The sequence below is a fragment of the Lagenorhynchus albirostris genome, chromosome X (assembly GCF_949774975.1).
Source record: "Lagenorhynchus albirostris chromosome X, mLagAlb1.1, whole genome shotgun sequence".
Classification (NCBI taxonomy): Eukaryota; Metazoa; Chordata; class Mammalia; order Artiodactyla; family Delphinidae; genus Lagenorhynchus; species Lagenorhynchus albirostris.
Window position 1 is genome coordinate 84,674,554 of NC_083116.1, and position 24,410 is coordinate 84,698,963.

Below are 24,410 nucleotides of genomic sequence, written 5' to 3' on the forward strand. Positions count from 1 at the left end.
CTTTGCACTTCCTGTACTTGATTGACCATTTCCTTGCCCATATTAGGGAAGTTTTCAAATATAATCTCTTCAAATATTTTCTCAGTCCCTTTCTTCTTCTCTTTTTCTTTTGGGCTTCTTATAATTTGAATGTTGCTGCATTGAATGTTGTCCCAGCAGTCTCAGAGACTCTCCTCAATTCTTTTCATTTTTTTTTCTGTATTCTACTCTGTGGTAGTTATTTCCACTATTTTATCTTCCAGGTCACTTATACGTTCTTCTGACTCAGTTATTCTGCTATTTATTCCTTCTAGAAATATTTTATTTATTTATTTATTTTTTTAACATCTTTATTGGGGTATAATTACTTTACAATGGTGTGTTAGTTTCTGCTTTATAACAAAGTGAATCAGTTATACATATACATATGTTCCCATATCTCCTCCCTCTTGTGTCTCCCTCCCTCCCACCCTCCCTATCCCACCCCTCCAGGCTGTCACAAAGCACCGAGCCAATATCCCTGTGCCATGCGGCTGCTTCCCACTAGCTATCTACCTTACTACGTTTGTTAGTGTGTATATGTCCATGACTCTCTCTCACCCCGTCACAGTTCACCCTTCCCCCTCCCCATAACCTCAAGTCTGTTCTCTAGGAGGTCTGCGTCTTTATTCCTGCCTTACCCCTAGGTTCTTCATGACATTTTTTTTTTCTTAAATTCCATATATATGTGTTAGCCTACTGTATTTGTCTTTTTTTTTCTGACTTACTTCACTGTGTATGACAGACTCTAGGTCTATCCACCTCATTACAAATAGCTCAGTTTCGTTTCTTTTTATGGCTGAGTAATATTCCATTGTATATATGTGCCACATCTTCTTTATCCATTCATCCGATGATGGGCACTTAGGTTGTTTCCATCTCCAGGCTATTGTAAATAGAGCTGCGATGAACATTTTGGTACATGACTCTTTTTGAATTTCGGTTTTCTCAGGGTATATGCCCAGTAGTGGGATTGCTGGGTCATATGGTAGTTCTATTTGTACTTTTTTAAGGAACCTCCATACTGTTCTCCATAGTGGCTGAACCAATTCACATTCCCACCAGCAGTGCAAGAGGGTTCCCTTTTCTCCACACCCTCTCCAGCATTTATGGTTTCTAGATTTTTTGATGATGGCCATTCTGACTGGTGTGAGATGATATCTCATTGTAGTTTTGATTTGCATTTCTCTAATGATTAATGATGTTGAGCATTCTTTCATGTGTTTGTTGGCAGTCTGTATATCTTCTTTGGAGAAATGTCTATTTAGGTCTTCTGCCCATTTTTGGATTGGGTTGTTTGTTTTTTTGTTGTTGAGCTGCATGAGCTGCTTGTAAATTTTGGAGATTAATCCTTTGTCGGTTGCTTCATTTGCAAATATTTTCTCCCATTCTGAGGGTTGTCTTTTGGTCTTGTTTATGGTTTCCTTTGCTGTGCAAAAGCTTTGAAGTTTCATTAGGTCCCATTTGTTTATTTTTGTTTTTATTTCCATTACTCTAGGGGGTGGGTCAGAAAGAATCTTGCTGTGATTTATGTCATAGAGTGTTCTGCCTATGTTTTCCTCTAATAGTTTGACAGTTTCTGGCCTTATATTTAGGTCTTTAATCCATTTTGAGCTTATTTCTGTGTATGGTGTTAGGGAGTGTTCTAATTTCATTCTTTTACATGTACCTGTCCAGTTTTCCCAGCACCACTTATTGAAGAGGCTGTCCTTTTTCCACTGTACATTCCTGCCACCTTTATCAAAGATAAGGTGTCCATATGTGCATGGGTTTATCTCTGGGCTTTCTATCCTGTTCCATTGATCTATCTTTCTGTTTTTGTGCCAGTACCATACCGTCTTGATAACTGTAGCTTTGTAGTATAGTCTGAAGTCAGGGAGCTTGATTCCTCCAGTTCCTTTTTTTGTTCTCAAGATTGCTTTGGCTATTGGGGGTCTTTTGTGTTTCCATACAAATTGCGAAATTTTTTGTTCTAGTTCTGTGAAAAATGCCAGTGGTAGTTTGATAGGGATTGCATTGAATCTATAGATTGCTTTGGGTAGTAGAGTCATTTTCACAATGTTGATTCTTCCAATCCAAGAACATGGTATATGTCTCCATCTATTTGTATCATCTTTAATTTCTTTCGTCAGTGTCTTATAGTTTTCTGCATACAGGTTTTTTGTCTCCTTAGGTAGGTTTATTCCTAGATATTTTATTCTTTTTGTTGCAATGGTAAATGGGAGTGTTTTCTTGATTTCACTTTCAGATTTTTCATCATTAGTATATAGGAATGCCAGAGATTTCTGTGCATTAATTTTGTATCCTGCTACTTTACCAAATTCATTGATTAGCTCTAGTAGTTTTCTGGTAGCATCTTTAGGATTCTCTATGTATAGGATCATGTCATCTGCAAACAGTGACAGCTTTACTTCTTCTTTTCCGATTTGGATTCCTTTTATTTCCTTTTCTTCTCTGATTGCTGTGGCTAAAACTTCCAAAACTATGTTGAATAAGAGTGGTGAGAGTGGGCAACCTTGTCTTGTTCCTGATCTTAGTGGAAATGCTTTCAGTTTTTCACCATTGAGGATGATGTTTGCTGTGGGCTTGTCGTATATGGCCTTTATTATGTTGAGGAAAGTTCCCTCTATGCCTACTTTCTGCAGGGTTTTTATCATAAATGGGTGTTGAATTTTGTCAAAAGCTTTCTCTGCATCTATTGAGATGATCATATGGTTTTTCTCCTTCAATTTGTTAATATGGTTTATCACATTGATAGATTTGCGTATATTGAAGAATCCTTGCATTCCTGGAATAAACCCCACTTGATCATGGTGTATGATCCTTTTAATGTGCTGTTGGATTCTGTTTGCTAGTATTTTGTTGAGGATTTTTGCATCTATGTTCATCAGTGATATTGGCCTGTAGTTTTCTTTCTTTGTGACATCCTTGCCTGGTTTTGGTATCAAGGTGATGGTGGCCTCGTAGAATGAGTTTGTGAGTGTTCCTCCCTCTGCTATATTTTGGAAGAGTTTGAGAAGGATAGGTGTTAGCTCTTCTCTAAATGTTTGATAGAATTCGCCTGTGAAGCCATCTGGTCCTGGGCTTTTCTTTGTTGGAAGATTTTTAATCACAGTTTCAATTTCAGTGCTTGTGATTGGTCTGTTCATATTTTCTATTTCTTCCTGATTCAGTCTTGGCAAGTTGTGCATTTCTAAGAATTTGTCCATTTCTTCCAGATTGTCCATTTTATTGGCATAGAGTTGCTTGTAGTAATCTCTCATGATCTCTTTTATTTCTGCAGTGTCAGTTGTTACCTCTCCTCTTTCATTTCTAATTCTATTGATTTGAGTCTTCTCCCTTTTTTTCTTGGTGAGTCTGGCTAGTGGTTTATCTATTTTGTTTATCTTCTCAAAGAACCAGCTTTTAGTTTTATTGATCTTTGCTATTGTTTCCTTCATTTCTTTTTCATTTATTTCTGATCTGATTTTTATGATTTCTTTCCTTCTGCTAGCTTTGGGGTTTTTTTGTTCTTCTTTCTCTAATTGCTTGAGGTGCAAGGTTAGGTTGTTTATTCGAGATGTTTCCTGCTTCTTAAGGTGGGCTTGTATTGCTATAAACTTCCCCCTTAGAACTGCTTTTGCTGCATCCCACAGGTTTTGGGTCGTTGTGTCTCCATTGTCATTTGTTTCTAGGTATTTTTTGATTTCCTCTTTGATTTCTTCAGTGATCTCTTCATTATTAAGTAGTGTATTGTTTAGCCTCCATGTGTTTGTATTTTTTACAGATCTTTTCCTGTAATTGATATCTAGTCTCATGGCGTTGTGGTCAGAAAAGATACTTGATACAATTTCAATTTTCTTAAATTTACCAAGGCTTGATTTGTGACCCAAGATATGATCTATCCTGGAGAATGTTCCATGAGCACTTGAGAAAAATGTGTATTCTGTTGTTTTTGGATGGAGTGTCCTATAAATATCAATTAAGTCCATCTTGTTTAATGTATCATTTAAAGCTTGTGTTTCCTTATTTATTTTCATTTTGGATGATCTGTCCTTGGGTGAAAGTGGGGTGTTTAAGTCCCCTACTATGAATGTGTTACTGTCGATTTCCCCTTTTATGGCTGTTAGTATTTGCCTTATGTATTGAGGTGCTCCTATGTTGGGTGCATAAATATTTACAATTGTTATATCTTCTTCTTGGATCGATCCCTTGATCATTATGTAGTGTCCTTCTTTGTCTCTTTTAATAGTCCTTATTTTAAAGTCTATTTTGTCTGATATGAGAATTGCTACTCCAGCTTTCTTTTGGTTTCCATTTGCATGGAATATCTTTTTCCATCCCCTTACTTTCAGTCTGTATGTGTCTCTACGTCTGAAGTGGGTCTCTTGTAGACAGCATATGTAAGGGTCTTGTTTTTGTATCCATTCAGCTAATCTGTGTCTTTTGGTGGGAGCATTTAGTCCATTTACATTTAAGGTAATTATCGATATGTATGTTCCTATTCCCATTTTCTTAATTGTTTTGGGTTCGTTATTATAGGTCTTTTCCTTCTCTTGTGTTTCTTGCCTAGAGAAGATCCTTTAGCATTTGTTGTAAAGCTGGTTTGGTGGTGCTGAACTCTCTCAGCTTTTGCTTGTCTGTAAAGGTTTTAATTTCTCCATTAAATCTGAATGAGATCCTTGCTGGGTAGAGTCATCTTGGCTGCAGGTTTTTCTCCTTCATCACTTTCAGTATGTCCTGCCACTCCCTTCTGGCTTTCAGTGTTTCTGCTGAAAGATCAGCGGTTTACCTTATGGGGATTCCCTTGTGTGTTATTTGCTGTTTTTCCCTTGCTGCTTTTAATATGCTTTCTTTGTATTTAATTTTTGACAATTTGATTAATATGTGTCTTGGCGTATTTCTCCTTGTATTTATCCTGTATGGGACTCTCTGTGCTTCCTGGACTTGATTAACTATTTCCTTTCCCATATTAGGGAAGTTTTCAACTATAATCTCTTCAAATATTTTCTCAGTCCCTTTCTTTTTCTCTTCTTCTTCTGGAACCCCTATAATTCGAATGTTGGTGCGTTTAATGTTGTCCCAGAGGTCTCTGAGACTGTCCTCAGTTCTTTTCATTCTTTTTTCTTTATTCTGCTCTGCAGTAGTTATTTCCACTATTTTATCTTCCAGGTCACTTATCCGTTCTTCTGCCTCAGTTATTCTGCTATTGATCCCATCTAGAGTATTTTTAATTTCATTTATTGTGTTGTTCATCATTGCTTGTTTCATCTTTAGTTCTTCTAGGTTCTTGTTAAATGTTTCTTGCATTTTGTCCATTCTATTGTCCATTCTATCTCCAAGATTTCGGATCAACCTTACTATCATTATTCTGAATTCTTTTTCAGGTAGACTGCCTATTTCCTCTTCATTTGTTAGGTCTGGTGCATTTTTATCTTGCTCCTTTATCTGCTGTGTGTTTTTCTGTCTTCTCATTTTGCTTATCTTACTGTGTTTGGGGTCTCCTTTTTTAGGCTGCAGGTTCGTAGTTCCTCCTGTTTTTGATGTCTGTCTCCAGTGGCTAAGGTTGGTTCAGTGGGTTGTGTAGGCTTCCTGGTGGAGGGGACTAGTGCCTGTGTTGTGGTGGATGAGGCTGGATCTTGTCTCTCTAGTGGGCAGGTTCACGTCTGGTGGTGTGTTTTGGGGTGTCTGTGGCCTTATTATGATTTTAGGCAGCCTCTCTGCTAATGGGTGGGGTTGTGTTCCTGTTTTGCTAGTTGTTTGGCACAGGTTGTCCAGCACTGTGGCTTGCTGGTCGTTGAGTGAAGCTGGGTGCTGGTGTTAAGATGGAGGTCTCTGGGAGATTTTCGCCGTTTGATATTATGTGGAGCTGGGAGGTCTCTTGTGGACCAGTGTCCTGAAGTTGGCTCTCCTACCTCAGAGGCAGAGCCCTGACTCCTGGCTGGAGCACCAAGAGCCTTTCATCCACACGGCTCAGAATAAAAGGGAGAAAAAGTAGAGGGAATTAGTAGAAGTATGAGGAAAGAAAGAAGGAAAGGAGGGAAGGAAGGAGGGAAGGAAGGAAGGAAGGAAGAAAGAAAGAAAGAAAGAAAGAAGCAAAGAAGGAAAGAAGGCAAGAAGGAACGAAAGGAGGGAGGGAGGGAGGGAGGAAGGAAGGAAGGAGGGAAAGAAGGAAAAAAGAAAGAAAGAAGATACAGTAAAAATAAAATAAAGTATAATAAAGTTATTGAATTAAAAAATTCTTAATTAGAAAAAAAAAGGGACGGAAAGAACCTTAGGACAAATGGTGGAAGCAAGACTATACAGACAAGATCTCACACAGAAGCATACACATACACATTCACAAAAAGAGGAATAGGGAGAAAAATCATAGATCTTGCTCCCAAAGTCCACCTCCTTAATTTGGGATGATTGGCTGTCTATTCATGTATTCCACAGATGCAGGGTACATCAAGTTGATTGTGGAGCTTTAATCCGCTGCTTCTGAGGCTGCTGGGAGAGATTTCCCTTTCTCTTCTTTGTTCTCACAGCTCACAGGGGCTCAGCTTTGGATTTGGCCCTGCCTCTGCGTGTAGGTCGCTGGAGGGCGTCTGTTTTTTGCTCAGACAGGACAGGGTTAAAGGAGCCGCTGATTCGGGGGTTCTGGCGTACTGAGGCCGGCGGGGAGGGAGGGGCACGGAATGCGGGGCGGGCCTGCGGCGGCAAAGTCCAGCGTGACCCTGCACCAGCCCGAGGCCCGCCGTGCGCTCTCCCGGGGAAGTCGTCCCCGGATCCCGGGAACCCGGCAGTGGCGGGCTGCACAGGCTCCGCGGAAGAGGGGAGTGGAGAGCGACCTGCGCTCGCACACAGGCCCCTTGGTGGCGGCAGCAGCAGCCCCAACGTCTCCCGCCCGCCTCTGGGGTCCGCGCCTCCAGCCGCGGCTTGCGCCCGTCTCTGGAGTCAGCACCCTCAGCCGCGGCTCGCGCCTGTCTCTGGGGTCCGCACCCTCAGCTGCGGCTCGCGCCCGTCTCTGGGGTCCGCACTTTCAGCCGCGGCTCACGCCCGTCTCTAGGGTCCGCGCTTTCAGCCGCGGCTCGCGCCCGTCTCTGGGGTCCGCGCTTTCAGCCGCGGCTCGCGCCCGTCTCTGGGGTCCGCGCTTTCAGCCGCGGCTCGCGCCCGTCTCTGGGGTCCGCGCTTTCAGCCGCGGCTCGCGCCCGTCTCTGGGGTCCGCACTTTCAGCCGCGGCTCGCGCCCGTCTCTGGGGTTCGCGCTTTTAGCCGCGGCTCGCGCCCGTCTCTGGAGTTCCTTTAAGCAGCGTTCTTAAACCCCTCTCCTCACGCACCAGGAAACAAAGAGGGAAGAAAAAGTCTCTTGCCTCTTCGGCAGGTGCAGGCTTTTCCCCGGACACCCTCCCGGCTAGCTGTGGTGCACTAACCCCTTCAGGCTATGTTCAAGCCGCCAACCCCAGTCCTCTCCCTGCGCTCCGTCCGAAACCGAAACCCGAGCCTCAGAGCCTCAGCTCGCAGCCCCGCCCGTCCCGGCGGGTGAGCAGACAAGCCTCTCGGGCTGGTGAGTGCCGGTCGGCACCGATCCTCTGTGCGGGAATCTGCCCGCTTTGCCCTCCGCACCCGTTGCTGTGCACTCCTCCGCGGCTTCGAAGCTCCCCCCTCCGCCTCCCGCAGTCTCCACCCGCGAAGGGGCTTCCTAGTGTGTGGAAACTTTTCCTCCTTCACAGCTCCCTCCCACTGGTGCAGGTGCCGTCCCTATTCTTTTGTCTCTGTTTATTCTTTTTTCCTTTTGCCCTACCCAGGTATGTGGGGAGTTTCTTGCCTTTTGGGAGGTCTGAGATCTTCTGCCAGCCTTCAGTAGGTGTTCTGTAGGAGTTGTTCCACGTGTAGATATATTTCTGGTGTATCTGTGGAGAGGAAGGTGATCTCCGCGTCTTACTCTTCCGCCATCTTCCTCTGTCCCTGCTAGAAATATTTTAATTTCATTTATTTTGTTGTTCATCATTGTTTGTTTGCTCTTTATTTCTTATAGGTCCTTGTTAAATGTTTCTTGTGTTTTCTTCCTTCTATTGTCAATATTTTGTGTCATCTTTACTATTGTTACCCTGAATTCTTTTTCAGGGAGACTGCCCATTTCCTCTACTTTTTTTTGGCCTCGTGGGTTTTTACCTTGGTCCTTCATCTGCTGTGTGTTTCTCTGTCTTCTCATTTTGCTTAACTTACTGAGTTTCACATGCTGCAGGTTTGTAGTTCCCATTTTTTCTTGTGTCTGTCCCCAGTGGCTAAGGTTTGTTCAGTCGGTTTTGTAGGCTTCCTGGTGGAGGGGACTAGTGTCTGTGTTCTGGTGGATGAGGCTGGATCTTGTCTTTCTGGTATGCAGGTCCATGTGCGGTGGCGTGTTTTGGGGTGTCTGTGGCCTTATTATGGTTTTAGGCAGCCTCTCCACTAATGGGTGGGGTTTTGTTCCTGTCTTGTAGTTGTTTGGCCTAGGGTGTCCAGCACTGTAGCTTGCTGGTCGTTGCGTGAAGCTGGGTCTTAGCATTGAGATGGAGATATCTAGGAGAGCGTTTGCAGTTTGATAGTACATGGAGCCAGGAGGTCTCTGGTGGACCAATGTCCTGAACTTGGCACTCCCACCTCAGAGTCTCTGTCTTGACACCCGGCCAGAATACCAAGAATCTGTCATCCACACGGTCAGGTACATGGATGGTTTCTTGCCCTTTTTGAAGTCTGAGGTCTTCTGTCAGTGTTTAGTAGGTGTTCTGTAGGAGTTGTTCCACATGTACATGTATTTTTGATGTATTTGTGGGGAGGAAGGTGATCTCCACATGTTACTCCTCTGCCATCTGACGGGTCCTCCGTCTTTGATTTCTTTCATCTGTATCTTATACTTTTCTGAGTACAGGTCTTTTCCTACTTAGGTAGGTTTGTTCCTAGGTATTTTGTTCTTTTTGATGCAATGGTAAATGGGATTGTTTCCTTGATTTCTCTTTATGATATTTCAGTGTATAGGAATGCAAGAGATTTCTGTGCATTAATTTTTCAATTTTTCCTGCAATTTTACCAAATTCATTTGTGAGCTCCAATAATTTTCTGGTAGAATATTTAGGATATTCTATGTATACTATCATATCATGTGCAAACAGTGACAGTTTTACTTCTTTTGCAATTTGGATTCTTTTGTTTCTTTTTCTTCTCTGAGTGCCATGGCTACAACTTACAAATCTATGTTGAATAAAAGTGGAGAGGGAGTGGACATCCTTGTCTTCTTTCTGATCTTAGAGGAAATGCTCTCAGTTTTTCGCTTTTGAGAATGATATTTTCTGTGGGTTTGTCTTATATGGCCTTTATTATGTTGAGTTATGTTCCTTCTATGCCCACTTTCTGGAGAATTTTTATCTTAAATGGGGTTTAATTTTGTCAAAAGATATTTCTGCATATACTGAAATGATTGTATTGTTTTTATTCTTCAGTTTGTTAATGTAGTGTACCACACTGATTGATTTGCATATATTGAGGAATCCTTTCATCCCTGGGATTAATCCTACTTGTTCATGTTTTATGATCCTTTTAATGTGTTGTTGGGCTTGGTTTGCTAATATTTTGTTGAGGATTTTTTCATCTATGTTCATCAGTGATATTGGCCTGTAATTATCTTTTTTTGTGATATCTTTGTCTCATTTTGGTATCATGGTTATGGTGGCCTTGTAGAATGAGCCCAAGTATTCCTCCCTCTGCAATTTTTTTGAAGACTTTCAGAAGTATGGATGTTAAATCCTCTCTAAATATTTGGTAGAATTCCCCTGTGAAGCCATCTGGTGCTGGACTTTTTTTTGTTGGATATTTTTTATCAGAGTTTCAGTTTCATTTTTTTGATTAGTCTGCTCATATTTTCTATTTCTTCCTGGTTCAGTCTTGGAAAGTTGTACTTTTCTAAGAATTTGTTCATTTCTTCTAGGTTGGCCATTTTATTTTCATATAGTTGATTGTAGTAGTCTCTTATGATCCTTTGTTTTCCTGTGGTTTCAGTAACAATTCCATTTTTAAGGCATTTCTCTCTTCTCACATTTTATTATAGCCAGAAGGAGCCAAGCCATTCTTTCAACACTTTGCTTAGAAATTGCCTCAGGTAAATATCCAATTTTATTTCCTATGAGTTGTATCTTCCAAAAAACACTAGAACACAAACCCAATTTAGCCAAGTGCTTTGCCACTTTATAACAATGATTACCTTTCCTCCATTGTCCAGTAACATGGTCCTCATTTACAGCTGAGACCTCATCAGAATGGTCTTTACCAACCATATTTCTACCAGCATTCTGTTTAGGACTACTTAGTTATTCTCTAAGAAGACTGAGGCTTTTTCTATAGCTCTCCTAATTTTTCCTGAGCCCTCATTAGAATTGCCTTGAAAGTTCCTTTCATGAAGATGTAGGCTTTTACTAGTGTGCACCTCAAACATCTTTCATCCTCTACCCAGTTCACAGCTCCAAAGAAATTTCCACATTTGTAGGTATATGTTACAATAGCACCACACTTCTCAGTATTAATTTCTGTCTTAGTCTATTCTGGCTGCTATAACAAAAACACCATACACTATGTGGCTTAAATGACAAGCAATTATTTCTCAGTTATGGAGGCTGAAAAGTCCAGATCAAGGTACTGGCAGATTTGCTGTGTTGTGAGGGTCTGCTTCCTGATTTATAGATAACCACCTTCTGTCTGTATCCTTTCATGGTAGAAGGGATGAAGGACCTCTCTGGCGTCCCTTTTATAAGGGCACTAATTCCATTCATGTGGTCTCTGACTTCATGATTTAATCACCTCTTAAAGGCCCCCACCTGCAAATGCTATCACAGTGGGATTAGATTTCAACATACGAATTTGGCAGGGGATGGGGGAGACACAAACATTCAGTCTGTATCAGCATCAACACTAGAAATATTCTCAGAGATAAAGAGACACATTATATAATGATGAAGAGATCAACTCTCCAAGAAGACATAACAATACTAAATGTATATGCCGTTAACAAAAAAACTTCCAAATACATGAAACAAATAGAACTATAAGAAGTAGACAAATCCACAATTATAGCTGGAGACCTCAACACTCCTCTCTCAATTTATACAACAAGTAAAGAGAAAATCAGTAAGAACAGAGAAATATTGAACAACACTATCAACTAACTGGATCTAATTGACATTTTTAGAACATGCTAACCTGCAACAGCAGAATATATGCTTTTCTTCAAGTGCACAGGAAATGTGCACCAAGATAAACCATATTCTGAGCCATAAAATAAACTTAACAAATCTAAACCAATTTACAGTATGTAATGTGTGTCCTATAGTATAATGGAATTGAACTGGAAAACAATAACTGAAAAGTGTCTGAAAAACAGCCAAATATTTGATAATTAAACAACACCTATATTTGAAAGAGGAAATCACAAAGAAATATGAATACATTTGAATTGAATTTTAAAAGCATATATATCAAAAGTTATGGAATTCAGCTAAACTAGTGCATCAGGGAAATTTGTATCATAAATGCTTTTATATAGGAAGATTAAAAAGATCTCAAATTAATTATACTTGATTTAATCTTATGAAGGAAGAATAAAAGAGCAAACTAAATGAGAAGAAAACCAAAGTATGGAAGAGACCTTCAAGACAGCAGAGGAGTAAGATGTGGAGATCACCTTCCTCCTCATAAATACATCAAAAATACATCTACATGTGGAACAACTCCTACAGAACACCTACTGGACCCTGGCAGAAGTCCTCAGACTTCTCAAAAGGCAAGAAAATCCCCACGTACCTGGGTAGGGCAAAAGAAAAACCAGAGACAAAAGAATAGGGTTGGGAGCTATGAAGGAGGAAAAGTTTCCACACACTAGGGAGCCCCTTCACTGGCAGGGATGGGGAGTGTTTGGGGGGGGGAAGCTTCAGAGTCACAAAGGAGAGTGCAGCAACAGGGTGCAAAGAGCAAAGTGGAGAGATTCCTGCACAAAAGACTGGTGCCGACCAGCACTCACCAGCCTGAGAGGCTTGCCTACTCACCTGCTGGGGTGGGTGGGGGCTGGGAGCTGAGGCTCAGGCTTCGGACATCAGACTCCAGGAAGAAGACTGGGGTTGGCTGTGTAAAGACAGTCTGAAGTGGGCTAGTGCACCACAGCCAGCTGGGACAGAGTCCAGGAAAAAGTCTGGACCTGCTGGAGAGGCAAGAAACCTTTGTTTTGGGGTTCGCAAGGAGACAGGATTCCTTCCCAGTGTGCCCACAGAAGGCAGAGCACCACCTAAGTGAGCTCCAGGGATGGGCGTGAGCCATGGCTATCAGCTCAGACCCCAGAGAACAATGCTGTGGCCACTGCCACTAAGAAGCAAGTACAGGTCACTTATCAACACCCAGCCAGGAGCCTGTGCTGCATGCCACTGCCAAGGTCCCATGATCCAGGGACAAGTTCCCTGGGAGAACACATGGTGCACCTCAGGCTGTTGCAATGTCATGGTGGCCTCTGCCACCTCAAGCTCACCCCGCATTCCAATTATGACTACCATACCCCTTCCTACCCCCAGCCTGACTGAGCAAGAGAGCCTTAATCAGCCTCTGCTTTAATCCCCTCCTGTCTGGGTGGGAAACAGAATCCTGAGGGCAGCCTATAGGCAGAGGCAGAGACAAAACCAAAACTGAACCCAAGGAGCTATGTGAAATAAGAAGAGAAAGGGAAATTTCTCCATGCAGCCTCAGGAGCAGCAGATTAAATCTCCACAGTCAACTTGATAAATTCTGCATCTGAAGAATACCTGAATAGAAAATGAATGTTCCCAAAATGGAGGAGGTTGACTTTGGGAGCAACTGTAGACTTTGGGATTGCTTTCTGCATCTAGTTTGTTTCTAGTGTTGTGTTTATTTTAGTTTAGTATTTAGTGCTTATTATCACTGACAGGTTTGTTTATTGGTTGGGTTGCTCTCATCCTTTTTTATATATACATTTTTCCCCTTTTTCTCTTTTTGTGACTGTGTATGTGTATGCTTCTTGGTAAGATTTTGTCTGCATAGCTTTGCTTTTACCATTTGTCCTAGGGTTCTGTCTGTTCGTTTTTCTGTTTTTGTTTTCTTTCTTTCCTTTTCTTTTCTTTTCTCTTCCTTTTCTTCTAAGTCGTGTGCCTGGCAGCATCTTGGTGCTCTGGCCTGCTGTCAGGCCAGAGCCTCTGAGGTGTGAGGGATGAGCCCAGGACATTGGACCATCAGAAAACTCCTGACCCCACATAATATCACATGGTGAGGGTTCTCCCAGAGATCTTCATCTCGACACTAAGATCCAGCTCCACCCAACAGCCAGCAAGCTGCAATGCTGGACTCCCCATGGCAAACAAGTAGCAAGTATTAGAAGAGAGGCTGCCTAAAGTCATACTAAGTTCATAGACAAACCAAAACACACCAATGGACACAACCCTGCCAAGCAGAAAGACAAGACCCATCCCCACCCACCAGAACAAGGGACCAGACCCCTCTACCAGGAAGCCTACACAACTCACTGAACCAACGTTAGCCACTGGGGGCCAACACCAGAAACAATGGGAACTATGAACCTGCAGCCTGTGAAAAGGAGACACCAAACAGAGTAAGTTAAACAAAATGAGAAGACAGAGAAATATGCAGCAGATGAAGGAGCAAGGTAAACACCCGCCAGACCGAAAAATGAAGAGGAAATAAGCAGTCTACCTGAAAAAGAATTCAGAGTAATGATGGTTAAGATAATCCAAGATATCAGGAATAGAATGGAGAAAATACAAGAAATGTTTAACAAGTACAAACAGTGATAAACAACACAATAACTGAAATTAAAAATACTCTAGAAGGAATAAATAGCAGAATAACTGAGGCAAAAGAATGGATAGGTGAGCTGGAAGATAGAATAGTCAAAATAACTGCTGTGGAGCAGAATAAAGAAAAAAGAATAAAAAGAATTGAGGACAGTCTCAGAGACCTCTGAGACAACATTAAACACACTAACATTTGAATTATATGAATCCCAGAAGGAGAAGAGAAAAAGAAATGGTCTGACAAAATATTTGAAGAGATTATAGTTGAAAACTTCCCTAACATAGGAAATAGTCTGTCAAGTCCAGGAAACACAGAGAGTTCCACACAGGATAAACCCAAGGAGAAACACACCAAGACACATAGTAATTGAATTGGCAAAAATTAAAGACAAAGATAAATATTAAAAGCAACAAGGGAAAAGCAATAAATAACATGCAAGGGAAACCCCATAAGGTTAACAGGTGATCATTCAGCAGAAATTCTGCAAGCCAGAAGGGAGTGGCAGGACATATTTAAAGTGATGAAAGGGAAAATCCTATAATCAAGATTACTCTACCCAGCAGAGATCTCATTCAGATTCGATGGAGAAATTAAAACCTTTACAGACAGCAAAAGTTAAGAGAATTCGCACCACCAAAGCTTGACAACAAATGCTAAAGGAACTTCTCTGTGAGGGAAACACATGAGTAAGAAAAGACCTACAATAACAAACACAAAACAATTAAGAAAATGGTAATAGGAACATACATATCGATAATCACCTTAAATGTAAAAGGATTAGATGCTCCAACCAAAAGACACAGACTGGCTTAATGGATACAAAACAAGACCCATATATATGCTGTCTGAAAGAGACCTACTTCAGACCTAGGGACACATAGAGACTGAAAGTGAGAGGATGAGAAAAGTAATTCCATGCAAATGGAAATCAACAGAAGGGTGGAGTAGCAATGCTCATATCAGACAAAATAGACTTAAAATAAAGAATATTACAAGAGAGAAAGAAGGACACCACATAATGATCAAGGGATCAATCCAAGAAGAAGCTATAACAATTGTGAATATTTATGCACCCAACATAAGAGAACCTCAATACCTAAGGCAAATTTTAACAGCCATAAAAAGGGAAATTGACAGTAACAAAATAATAGTAGAGGACTTTAGCACCCCACTTTCAACAATGGACAGATCAACCACAATGAAAATCAATAAGGAAACACAAGTTTTAAATGACACATTAGACCAGATAGGCTTAATTGATATCATAGGACACTCCATCCAAAAACAACAGAATACAATTTCTTTTCACGTGTTCATGGAACATTCTCCACAATACATCATACCTTGGGTCACAAATCAATCCTCGGTAAATGTAAGAAAATTGAAATTGTATCAAGTATCTTTGCCGACCACAACGCTATGAGACTAGATATCAATTACAGGAAAAAACTGAAAAAATACGAACACATGGAGGCTAAACAACATGCTACCAAATAACCAACAAATAACTGAAGAAATCAAAGAGGAAATCAAAAAATACCTAGGAAAAAATGACAATGAATACACGATGACCCAAAACCTAAGGGATGCACCTAAAGCTTTTCTAAGTAGGAAATTTATAGCAATACCAGAAAAAGAAACAAGAAAAATCCCAAATAAACAACCTAACCTTAAACCTAAAGCAGTTAGAGAAAGGACAAAAAACAAAAACAAAATTAGTAGAAGGAAAGAAATCATAAAGATCAGATCAGAAAAAAATGAAAAAGAAATGAAGTATACAATATAAAAGATCAGTAAAACTAAAAGTTGGTTCTTTGAGAAGGTAAACAAAATTGATAATCCATTTGCCAGACTCATCAAGAAAAAAAGGAAAAATACTCAAATCAACAGAATTAGAAATGAAAAAGGAGAAGTAACAGCTAACAGTGCAGAAACGTAGGATCATAAGAGACTACTACAAGCAACTATATGCCATGAAAATGGACAACCTGGAAGAAATGGACAAATTCTTAGAAAAGTACAAACTTCCAAGACTGAAACAGGAAGAAATAGAAGATAAAAACAGACCAATCACAAGCACAGAAATTGAAACTGTGATTTAAAAAAACTTCCAACAAACAACAGCCCACGACCAGATGGCTTCACAGGTGAATTCCATCAAACATTTAGAGAAGAGCTAACACCTATCCTTCTCAAACGCTTCCAAAATATAGCAGAGGGAGGAACACTCCCAAACTCATTCTAAGAGGCCACCATGACCCTGATACCAAAACCAGAAAAAGATGTCACAAAGAAAGGAAACTACAGGCCAATATCACTGATTAACATAGATGCAAAAATTATCAAGAAAATACTAGCAAACAGAATCCAACAGCACATCAAAATAATCATACACCATGATCACATAGCATTTATCCCAGGGATGCAAGGATTCTTCAATACATGAAAATCAAACAATGTGATACACCACATTAACAAACTGAAGAATAGAAACTATTTGATCATCTCAGTAGACACAGAAAATGTGACTCACAAAATTCAACACCTAGTTATGATAAAAACTCTCCAGAAACTGGGCATAGAGGGAACTTACCTTAACATAATAAAGGCCATATATGACAAACACACAACCAACATCATCCTCAATGATGAAGAACTGAAAACATTTCCTCTAAGATCAGGAACAAGACAAGGTTGCCCACTCTCACCACTATTATTCAACATAGTTTTGGAAGTTTTAGCCACAGCCATCAAAGAGGAAAAAGAAATAAAAGGAATCCAAATGGGAAAAGAAGAAGTAAAACGTTCACTGTTTGCAGATGACATGATACTATACATAGAGAATCCTAAAGATGTTACCAGAAAACAACTAGAGCAATCAATGGATTTGGTAAAGTAGCAGGATACAAAATTAATACACAGAAATCTCTTGTGGGCTTCCCTGGTGGTGTAGTGGTTGAAAGTCCACCTGCCGATGCAGGGGATGTGAGTTCGTGCCCCAGTTCGGGAAGATCCCACATGCCGTGGAGCGGCTGGGCCTGTGAGCCATGGCTGCTGGGCCTGCGCGTCTGGAGCCTGTGCTTCACAATGGGAGAGGCCACAACAGTGAGAGGCCCGCGTACCGGAAAAAAAAAAAAGAGAGAAAGAAATCTCTTGCATTCCTATACACTAATGATGAAAAATCACAAAGAGAAACTACAGAAAACCATCCCATTTACCATTGCAACTAAAAGAATATAATACCTAGGATGAAACTTTCCAAAGTAGTCCAAAGAGCCATATGCAGAAAATTATAAGACACTGATGAAAGAAATTAAAGACAATTCAAACAGATGGAGAGATATACCATGTTCTTGGATTGGCAGAATCAACATTGTGAAATTGACTATACTACCCAAAGCAATCTACAGATTCAATGCAATCCCTATCAAACTACCAATGGCAGTTTTCACAGAACTAGAACAAAAAATTTCACAATTTGTGTGGAAACACAAAAGACCCCAAATAGCGAGAGCAATCTTGAGAAAGAAAAATGGAGCTGCAGGAAGCAGGTTCCCTGACGTGAGACTATGCCACAAAGCTACAGTAATCAAGGCAGTATGGTACTGGCACAAAAACAGAAATATAGACCAATGGAACAGGATAGAAAGCTCAGAGATAAACCCACATACGAATGGTCACCTTATCTTTGATAAAGGAGGCAAGAATATACGCCTCTTCAATAAGTGGTGCTGGGAAAACTGGACAGCTACATGTAAAGGAATAAAATTAGAATGCTCCCTAACACCATACACAGAAAGAAACTCAAAATGGATTAAATACCTAAATGTAAGGCCAGACACTGTAAAACTATAAAACTATAAAACTCTTGAGGAAAACATAAGCAGAACAGTCTATGACATAAATCACAGCAAGACCCTTTTTGCTCCACCTACGAGGGAAATGGAAATAAAAACAAAAATAAACAAATGGGACCTAATGAAACTTCAAAGCTTTTGCAGAGCAAAGTAAACCATAAACATGACAAAAAGAGAACCCTCAGAATGGGAGAAAATAGTTGGAAATGAAGCAACTGACAAAGGTTTAATCTCCAAAATATCCAAGAGCTCATGCAGTTCAATGTCAAATAAACAAACAACCCAATCCAAAAATGGGCAGAAGACCTAAATAAACATTTCCCCAAAGAAGATATACAGATTTCCAACAAACACATGAAAGGATGCTCAACATCACTAATCATTAGAGAAATGCAAATCAAAACCATAATGAGGTATCACCTCACACCGGTCAAAATGGCCAACATCAAAATATCTACACACAATAAATGCTGGAGAGGGTGTGGAGAAAAGGGAACCCTCTTGCACTGTTGGTAGAAATGTAAATTGATACAGCCACCATGGGAACAGTATGGAGGTTCCTTAAGAAATTAAAAATAGAAATACCATATGACCCCAAAATCCCACTACTGGGCATATACTGAGAAAACCATAATTCAAAAAGAAGCATGGGAGGACACCTTCAAGATGGTGGAGGAGTAAGACGTGGAGGTCACCTTCTTCCCCACAAGTACACCAGAAATACATCTACATGTGGAACAACTGCTACGGAACACCTAATGAATGCTGGCAGAAAACCTCAGACTTCCCCAAAGGCAAGGAACTCCACACGTACCTGGGTAGGGCAAATGAAAAAAAAAAAAACAGAGACAAAAGAATAGGGGCAGGACCTGTACCTCTGGGATGGAGCTGTAAAGGGGAAAATTTTCCACAGACTAGGAAGCCCCTTCACTGGCAGAGATGGGGGTTTGCGGGGGAAAATCTTCAGAGCCACAGAGGAGAGTGCAGCAATAGGGGTGCAGAGGGCAAAGCAGAGAGATTCCCACACAGAGGATCGGTGCCGACCAGCACTCACCAGCCTGATAGTTTTGTCTGCTCACCCACCGGGGTGGGTGGGGGCTGGGAGCTAAGGCTCCAGGTTCGGAGGTCAGATCTCAGGAACAGGACTGGGGTTGGCTGCATGAACACAGCCTGAAGGGGGCTAGTGCACAACAACTAGCCAGGAGGTAGTCCAGGAAAAAGTCTGGAACTGCCTAAGAGGCCAGAGACCAGTGTTTCAGGGTGCAGGAGGAGAGGGAATTCACAGCACTGCCTAAATGAGCTCCAGAGATGGGAGTGAGCGGCAATTATCAGCATGGACAACAGAGACAGACATGAAATGCTAAGGATGTTGCTGCAGCCATCAAGCAGCCTGCGTAAAAGCACAGGTCACTATCCACACCTACCCTCCGTGGACTCTGTGCAGCCTGCCACTGCCAGGGTCCCATGATCCAGGGACAAATTCCTGGGAAAACACATGGCGCTCCTCAGGCTATTGCAATGTCACACCGGACTCTGCCACCTCAGGCTCACCCCACATTCCATACCCCTCCCTCCCCCCAGCCTGAGTAAGACAGAACCCCCAAATCAACTGCTACTTTAACCCCCCATCTTGTCTTCTGGGTGGGGAACAGATGCCCTCAGGCGGCCTACATGCAGAGGCAGGACCTAATCCAAAGCTGAACCACAGGAGCTGTGGGAACAAAGAAGAGAAAGGGAAATCTCACCCAGAAGCCTCAGGAGCAGTGGATTAAATCTCCACAATCAACTTGATGTACCCAGCATATCTGGAATACCTGAATAGACAACGAATCATCCCAAAATTGAGGCGGGGGACTTTGGGAGCAAGTGTAGTCTTGGGGTTTGCTTTCTGCATCTAATCTGTTTCTGGTCTTATGTTTATCTTAGTTTAGTATCTAGAGTTTATTATCATTGGTAGATTTGTTTATTGATTTGGTTGTTCTCTTTCTTTATATATATATATTTTTTTCCTTTTTCTCTTTTTGGGAGTGTGAATGTGTATGCTTTTTTGTGTGATTTTGTCTGTATAACGTTGCTTTTTACCATTTGTCCTAGTGTTCTGTCTGTCCGTTTTCTTTATTTCTTTTCTCTTTTTTTATTACTTTTTAAATTTTTTCATTACTTTTTTGATTTTCATAACTTTCCTTTATTTTATTTTCTTTCTTTCTTTCTTTATTTTTTTTCTCTCTTTTCTTCTGAGCCATGTGGCTGAAAGGGTCTTCTTGCTCCAGCCAGGAGTCAGGCCTGTGCCTCTGAGGGGGGCGAGACATGTTCAGCACATTGGTTGACCAGAGACATCCCGGCTCCATGTAACATCAAACAGCAAAACTCTCCCAGAGGTCTCCATCTCTATGCTAAGACCCAGCTCCACTCAATGACCAGGAAGCTACAGTGCTGGACACCTGATACCAAACAACTAGCAAGAAAGGAACACAACCCCACCCATTAGCAGAGAGGCTGCCCAAAATCATAATAAGGTCACAGACACCCCAAAATACACCAACAGACACAGTCTGGCTCACCAGAAAGACAAGACCCAGCCTCATCCTAGAGAACACAAACAGCAGTCTTCTCCACCAGGAAGCTTACACACTCACTGAACCAACCTTAACCACTGGGGGCAGGACCAGAAACAACAGGAACAACGAGCCTGCAGCCTGCAAAAAGGAGAGCCAAAACACAGTAAATTAAGCAAAATTAGAAGACAGAGAAACACACAGAGATGAAGGAGCAAGGTAAAAAACCAACAGACCAAACGAAAAGGAAATAGGCAATATACCTCAAAAAGAATTCACAGTACTGATAGTAAAGATGATCCAAAATCTTGGAAATAGAATGGAGAAAATACAAGAACCATTTAACAACGACCTAGAAGAACTAAAGAGCAAACAAACAATGATGAAAAACACAATAAATGAAGCTAAATATTCTCTAGAACCAATCAATAGGAGAATAACTGATGCAGAAGAACGGATAAGGAACCAGGAAGATAAAATAGTGGAAATAACTACTGCAAAGCAGAATAAAGAATAAAGAATGAAAAGAATTGAGGACAGTCTCAGAGACCTCTGGGACAACATTAAATGCACTAACATTCGAATTATAGGGGTCCTAGAAGAAGAAGTGAAAAAGAAAGGGACTGAGAAAATATTGGAAGAGATTATAGTTGAAAACTTCCCTAATATGGGAAAGGAAATAGTCAATCAAGTCTAGGAAGTGCAGAGAGTCCCATACAGAATAAATCCAAGGAGAAACATGCCAAGACACATATTAATCAAACTATCAAAAATTAAATAAAAAGAAAAAATAATAAAAGCAGCAGGGGAAAAACAACAAATAACACACAAGGGAATCCCCATAAGTTTAACAGCTGATCTTTCAGCAGAAATTCTGCAAGCCAGAAGGGAGGGGCAGGACATATTTAAAGTGATGAAAGGGAAAAACCTACAACCAAGATTACTCTACCCAGCAAGGATCACATTCAGATTCGAAAGAGAAATTAAAACCTTGACAGACAAGCAAAAGATAAGAGAATTCAGCACCACCAAACGAGCTTGACAACAAATGCTAAAGGAACTTTTCCAGTCAGGAAACACAAAAGAAGGAAACGACCTAAATAATAAACCCCAAACAATTAAGAAAATGGTAATAGGAAAATACATATCAGTAACTACTTAAATGTAAATGGATTAAATGCCCCAACCAAAAGACTAGCTGAATGAATACAAAAACAAGACCTGTATACATGCTGTCTATAAGAGACTCACTTCAGACCTAAGGACACATACAGAATGAAAGTGAGGGGATGCAAAAAAATATTCCATGCAAATGGAAATCAAAAGAAACCTGGAGTAGCAAATCTCATATCAGACAAAATAGACTTTAAAATAAAGACTATTACAAGAGACAAAGAAGGACACTACATAATGATCAAGGGATCAATCCAAGAAGAAGATATAAAAATTATAACTATTTATGCACCCAACATAGGAGCACCTCAATACATAAGGCAAATGTTAACAGCCATAAGTGGGGAACTTGACAGTAACACAATAATATTAGGGGACTTTAACACCCCACTTTCACCAATGCACAGATCATCCAAAATGAAAATAAATAAGGAAGCCCAAGCTTTAAATGATAATTAATCAAGACGGAATTAATTGATATTTATACGACATTCCACCCAAAAACAACAGAATAGTGTTCAAGATGGTGGAAGAGAAGGATGTGCTCTCACTCCCTCTTGTGAAAGCACCAGAATCACAACTAACTGCTGAACACTCATCAACAGGAAGACACTGGAACTCACCAAAAAAGATACCCCACAACCAAAGGCAGAGGAGAAGCCACAATGAGATGGTAGGAGGGGCGCAATCACAATAAAATCAAGTCCCATAACTGCTGGGTGGATGACTCACAAACTGGAGAACACGTAGACCACAGAAGTCCACCCACTGGAGTGAAGGTTCAGAGCGTCATATCAGGCATCCAAACCTGGGGTTCCAGTAACGGGAGGATGAATTCCTAGAGAATCAGACTTTTAAGCCTAGTGGAATTTGATTGCAGGACTTCGACAAGACAGGGGAAAACAGAGACTCCACTCTTGGAGGGTACACATAAAGCATTGTGCGCATTGGGACCCAATGGAAGGAGCAGTGACCCCATAGGAGACTGAACTACATCTACCGGCTAGTGTTGGAGGGTTTCCTGCAGAGGTGGGGGGTGACTGTGGCTCACTGTGAGGACAAGGACACTGGTAGCAGAAGTTCTGGGAAGTACTCCTTAGCCTGAGTCCTCCCAGAGCCCACCATTAGCCCCATCAAAGAGCCCAGGTAGGATCCAGTGTTGGGTCGCCTCAGGCCAAACAATCCAGCCTGACCCATCAGCAGACAAGTGAATTAAAGTTTTACTGAGCTCTGCCCACCAGAGCAACACCCAGCTGTACACACCACCAGTCCCTCCCATCAGGAAACTTACACAAGCCACTTAGATAGCCTCATCCACCAGAAGGCAGACAGCAGAAGCAAGAAGAACTACAGTCCTGGGGCCTGTGCAACAAAAAAGCACATTCACAGACAGATAAACAGGATGAAAAGTCAGAGGGCTATATACCAGATGAAGGGACGAGATAAAACCCAGGAAAAACAACTAAATGAAGTGGAGATAGGCAACCTTCCAGAAAAAGAATTCAGAATAATGATAATGAACATGATCCAGGACCTCAGAAAAAGAATGGAGGCAAAGATCGAGAAGATGCAAGAAATGTTTAACAAACACCTAGAAGAATTAAAGAACAAACAGAGATGAACAATACAATAACTGAAATGAAAACTACACTAGAAGGAAGCAATAGCAGAATAAATGAGGCAGAAGAACGGATAAGTGACCTGGAAGACAGAACAGTGGAATTCACTGCTGCGGAACAGAATAAAGAAAACAGAATGAAAAGAAATGAAGACAGCCTAAGAGACCGCTGGGACAACATTAAATGTGACAACATTCACATTATAGGGGTCCCAGAAGGAAAAGAGAGAAAGAAAGGACCCGAGAAAATATTTGAAGAGATTATAGTCGAAAATTTCCCTAACATGGGAAAGGAAATAGCCACCAAAGTCCAGGAAGTGCAAAGAGTCCCATACAGGATAAACCCAAGGGGAAACAGGCTGAGACACATAGTAAGCAAATTGGCAAAAATTAAAGACAAAGAAAAATTATTGAAAGCAGCAAGGGAAAAATGACAAATAACATACAAGGGAACTACCATAAGGTTAAGAGCTGATTTCTCAGCAGAAACTCTACAAGCCAGAAGGGAAGGGCATGATATACTTAACGTGATGAAAGGGAAGAACCTACAAGCAAGATTAATCTACCCAGCAAGGATGTCATTCAAATTCGATGGAGAAATGAAAAGCTTTACAGATAAGCAAAAGCTAAGAGAGTTCAGCACCACCAAAGCAGCTCTACAACAAATTGTAAAAGAACTTCTTTAAGTGGGAAACACAAGAGAAGAAAAGGACCTACAAAAACAAACCTAAAACAATTAAGAAAATGGTAATAGGAACATACATATCAATCATTACCTGAAACATGAATGGATTAGATGCTCCAACCAGAGACACAGGCGCGCTGAATGAATACAAAAACAAGACCCATATATATGCTGTCTACAAGAGACCCACTTCAGACCTAGGGACACATACAGACTAAAAGCAGGGGGATGGAAAAAGATATTCCATGCAAACGGAAATCAGAACAAAACTGGAGTAGCAATTCTCATATCAGACAAAATAGACTTTAAAATAAAGACTATTACAAGAGACAAAGAAGGACACTACATAATGATCAAGGGACCAATCCAAGAAGAAGATATAAAAATTATAAATATATATGCACCCAACATAGGAGCACCTCAATACATAAGGCAACTGCTAACAGCTATGAAAGAGGAAATCGACAGTAACACAATAATAGTGGGGGACTTTTACACCTTACACCAATGGACAGATCATCCAAAATGAAAATTAATAAGGAAAAACAAACTTTAAATGACACAATTGACCAGATAGATATAATTGATATTTATAGGACATTCCATCCAAAAACAGCAGATTACACTTTCTTCTCAGGTGCGCATGAAACATTCTCCAGGATAGATCACATCTTGGGTCACAAATAAAGCCTCAGTAAATTTAGG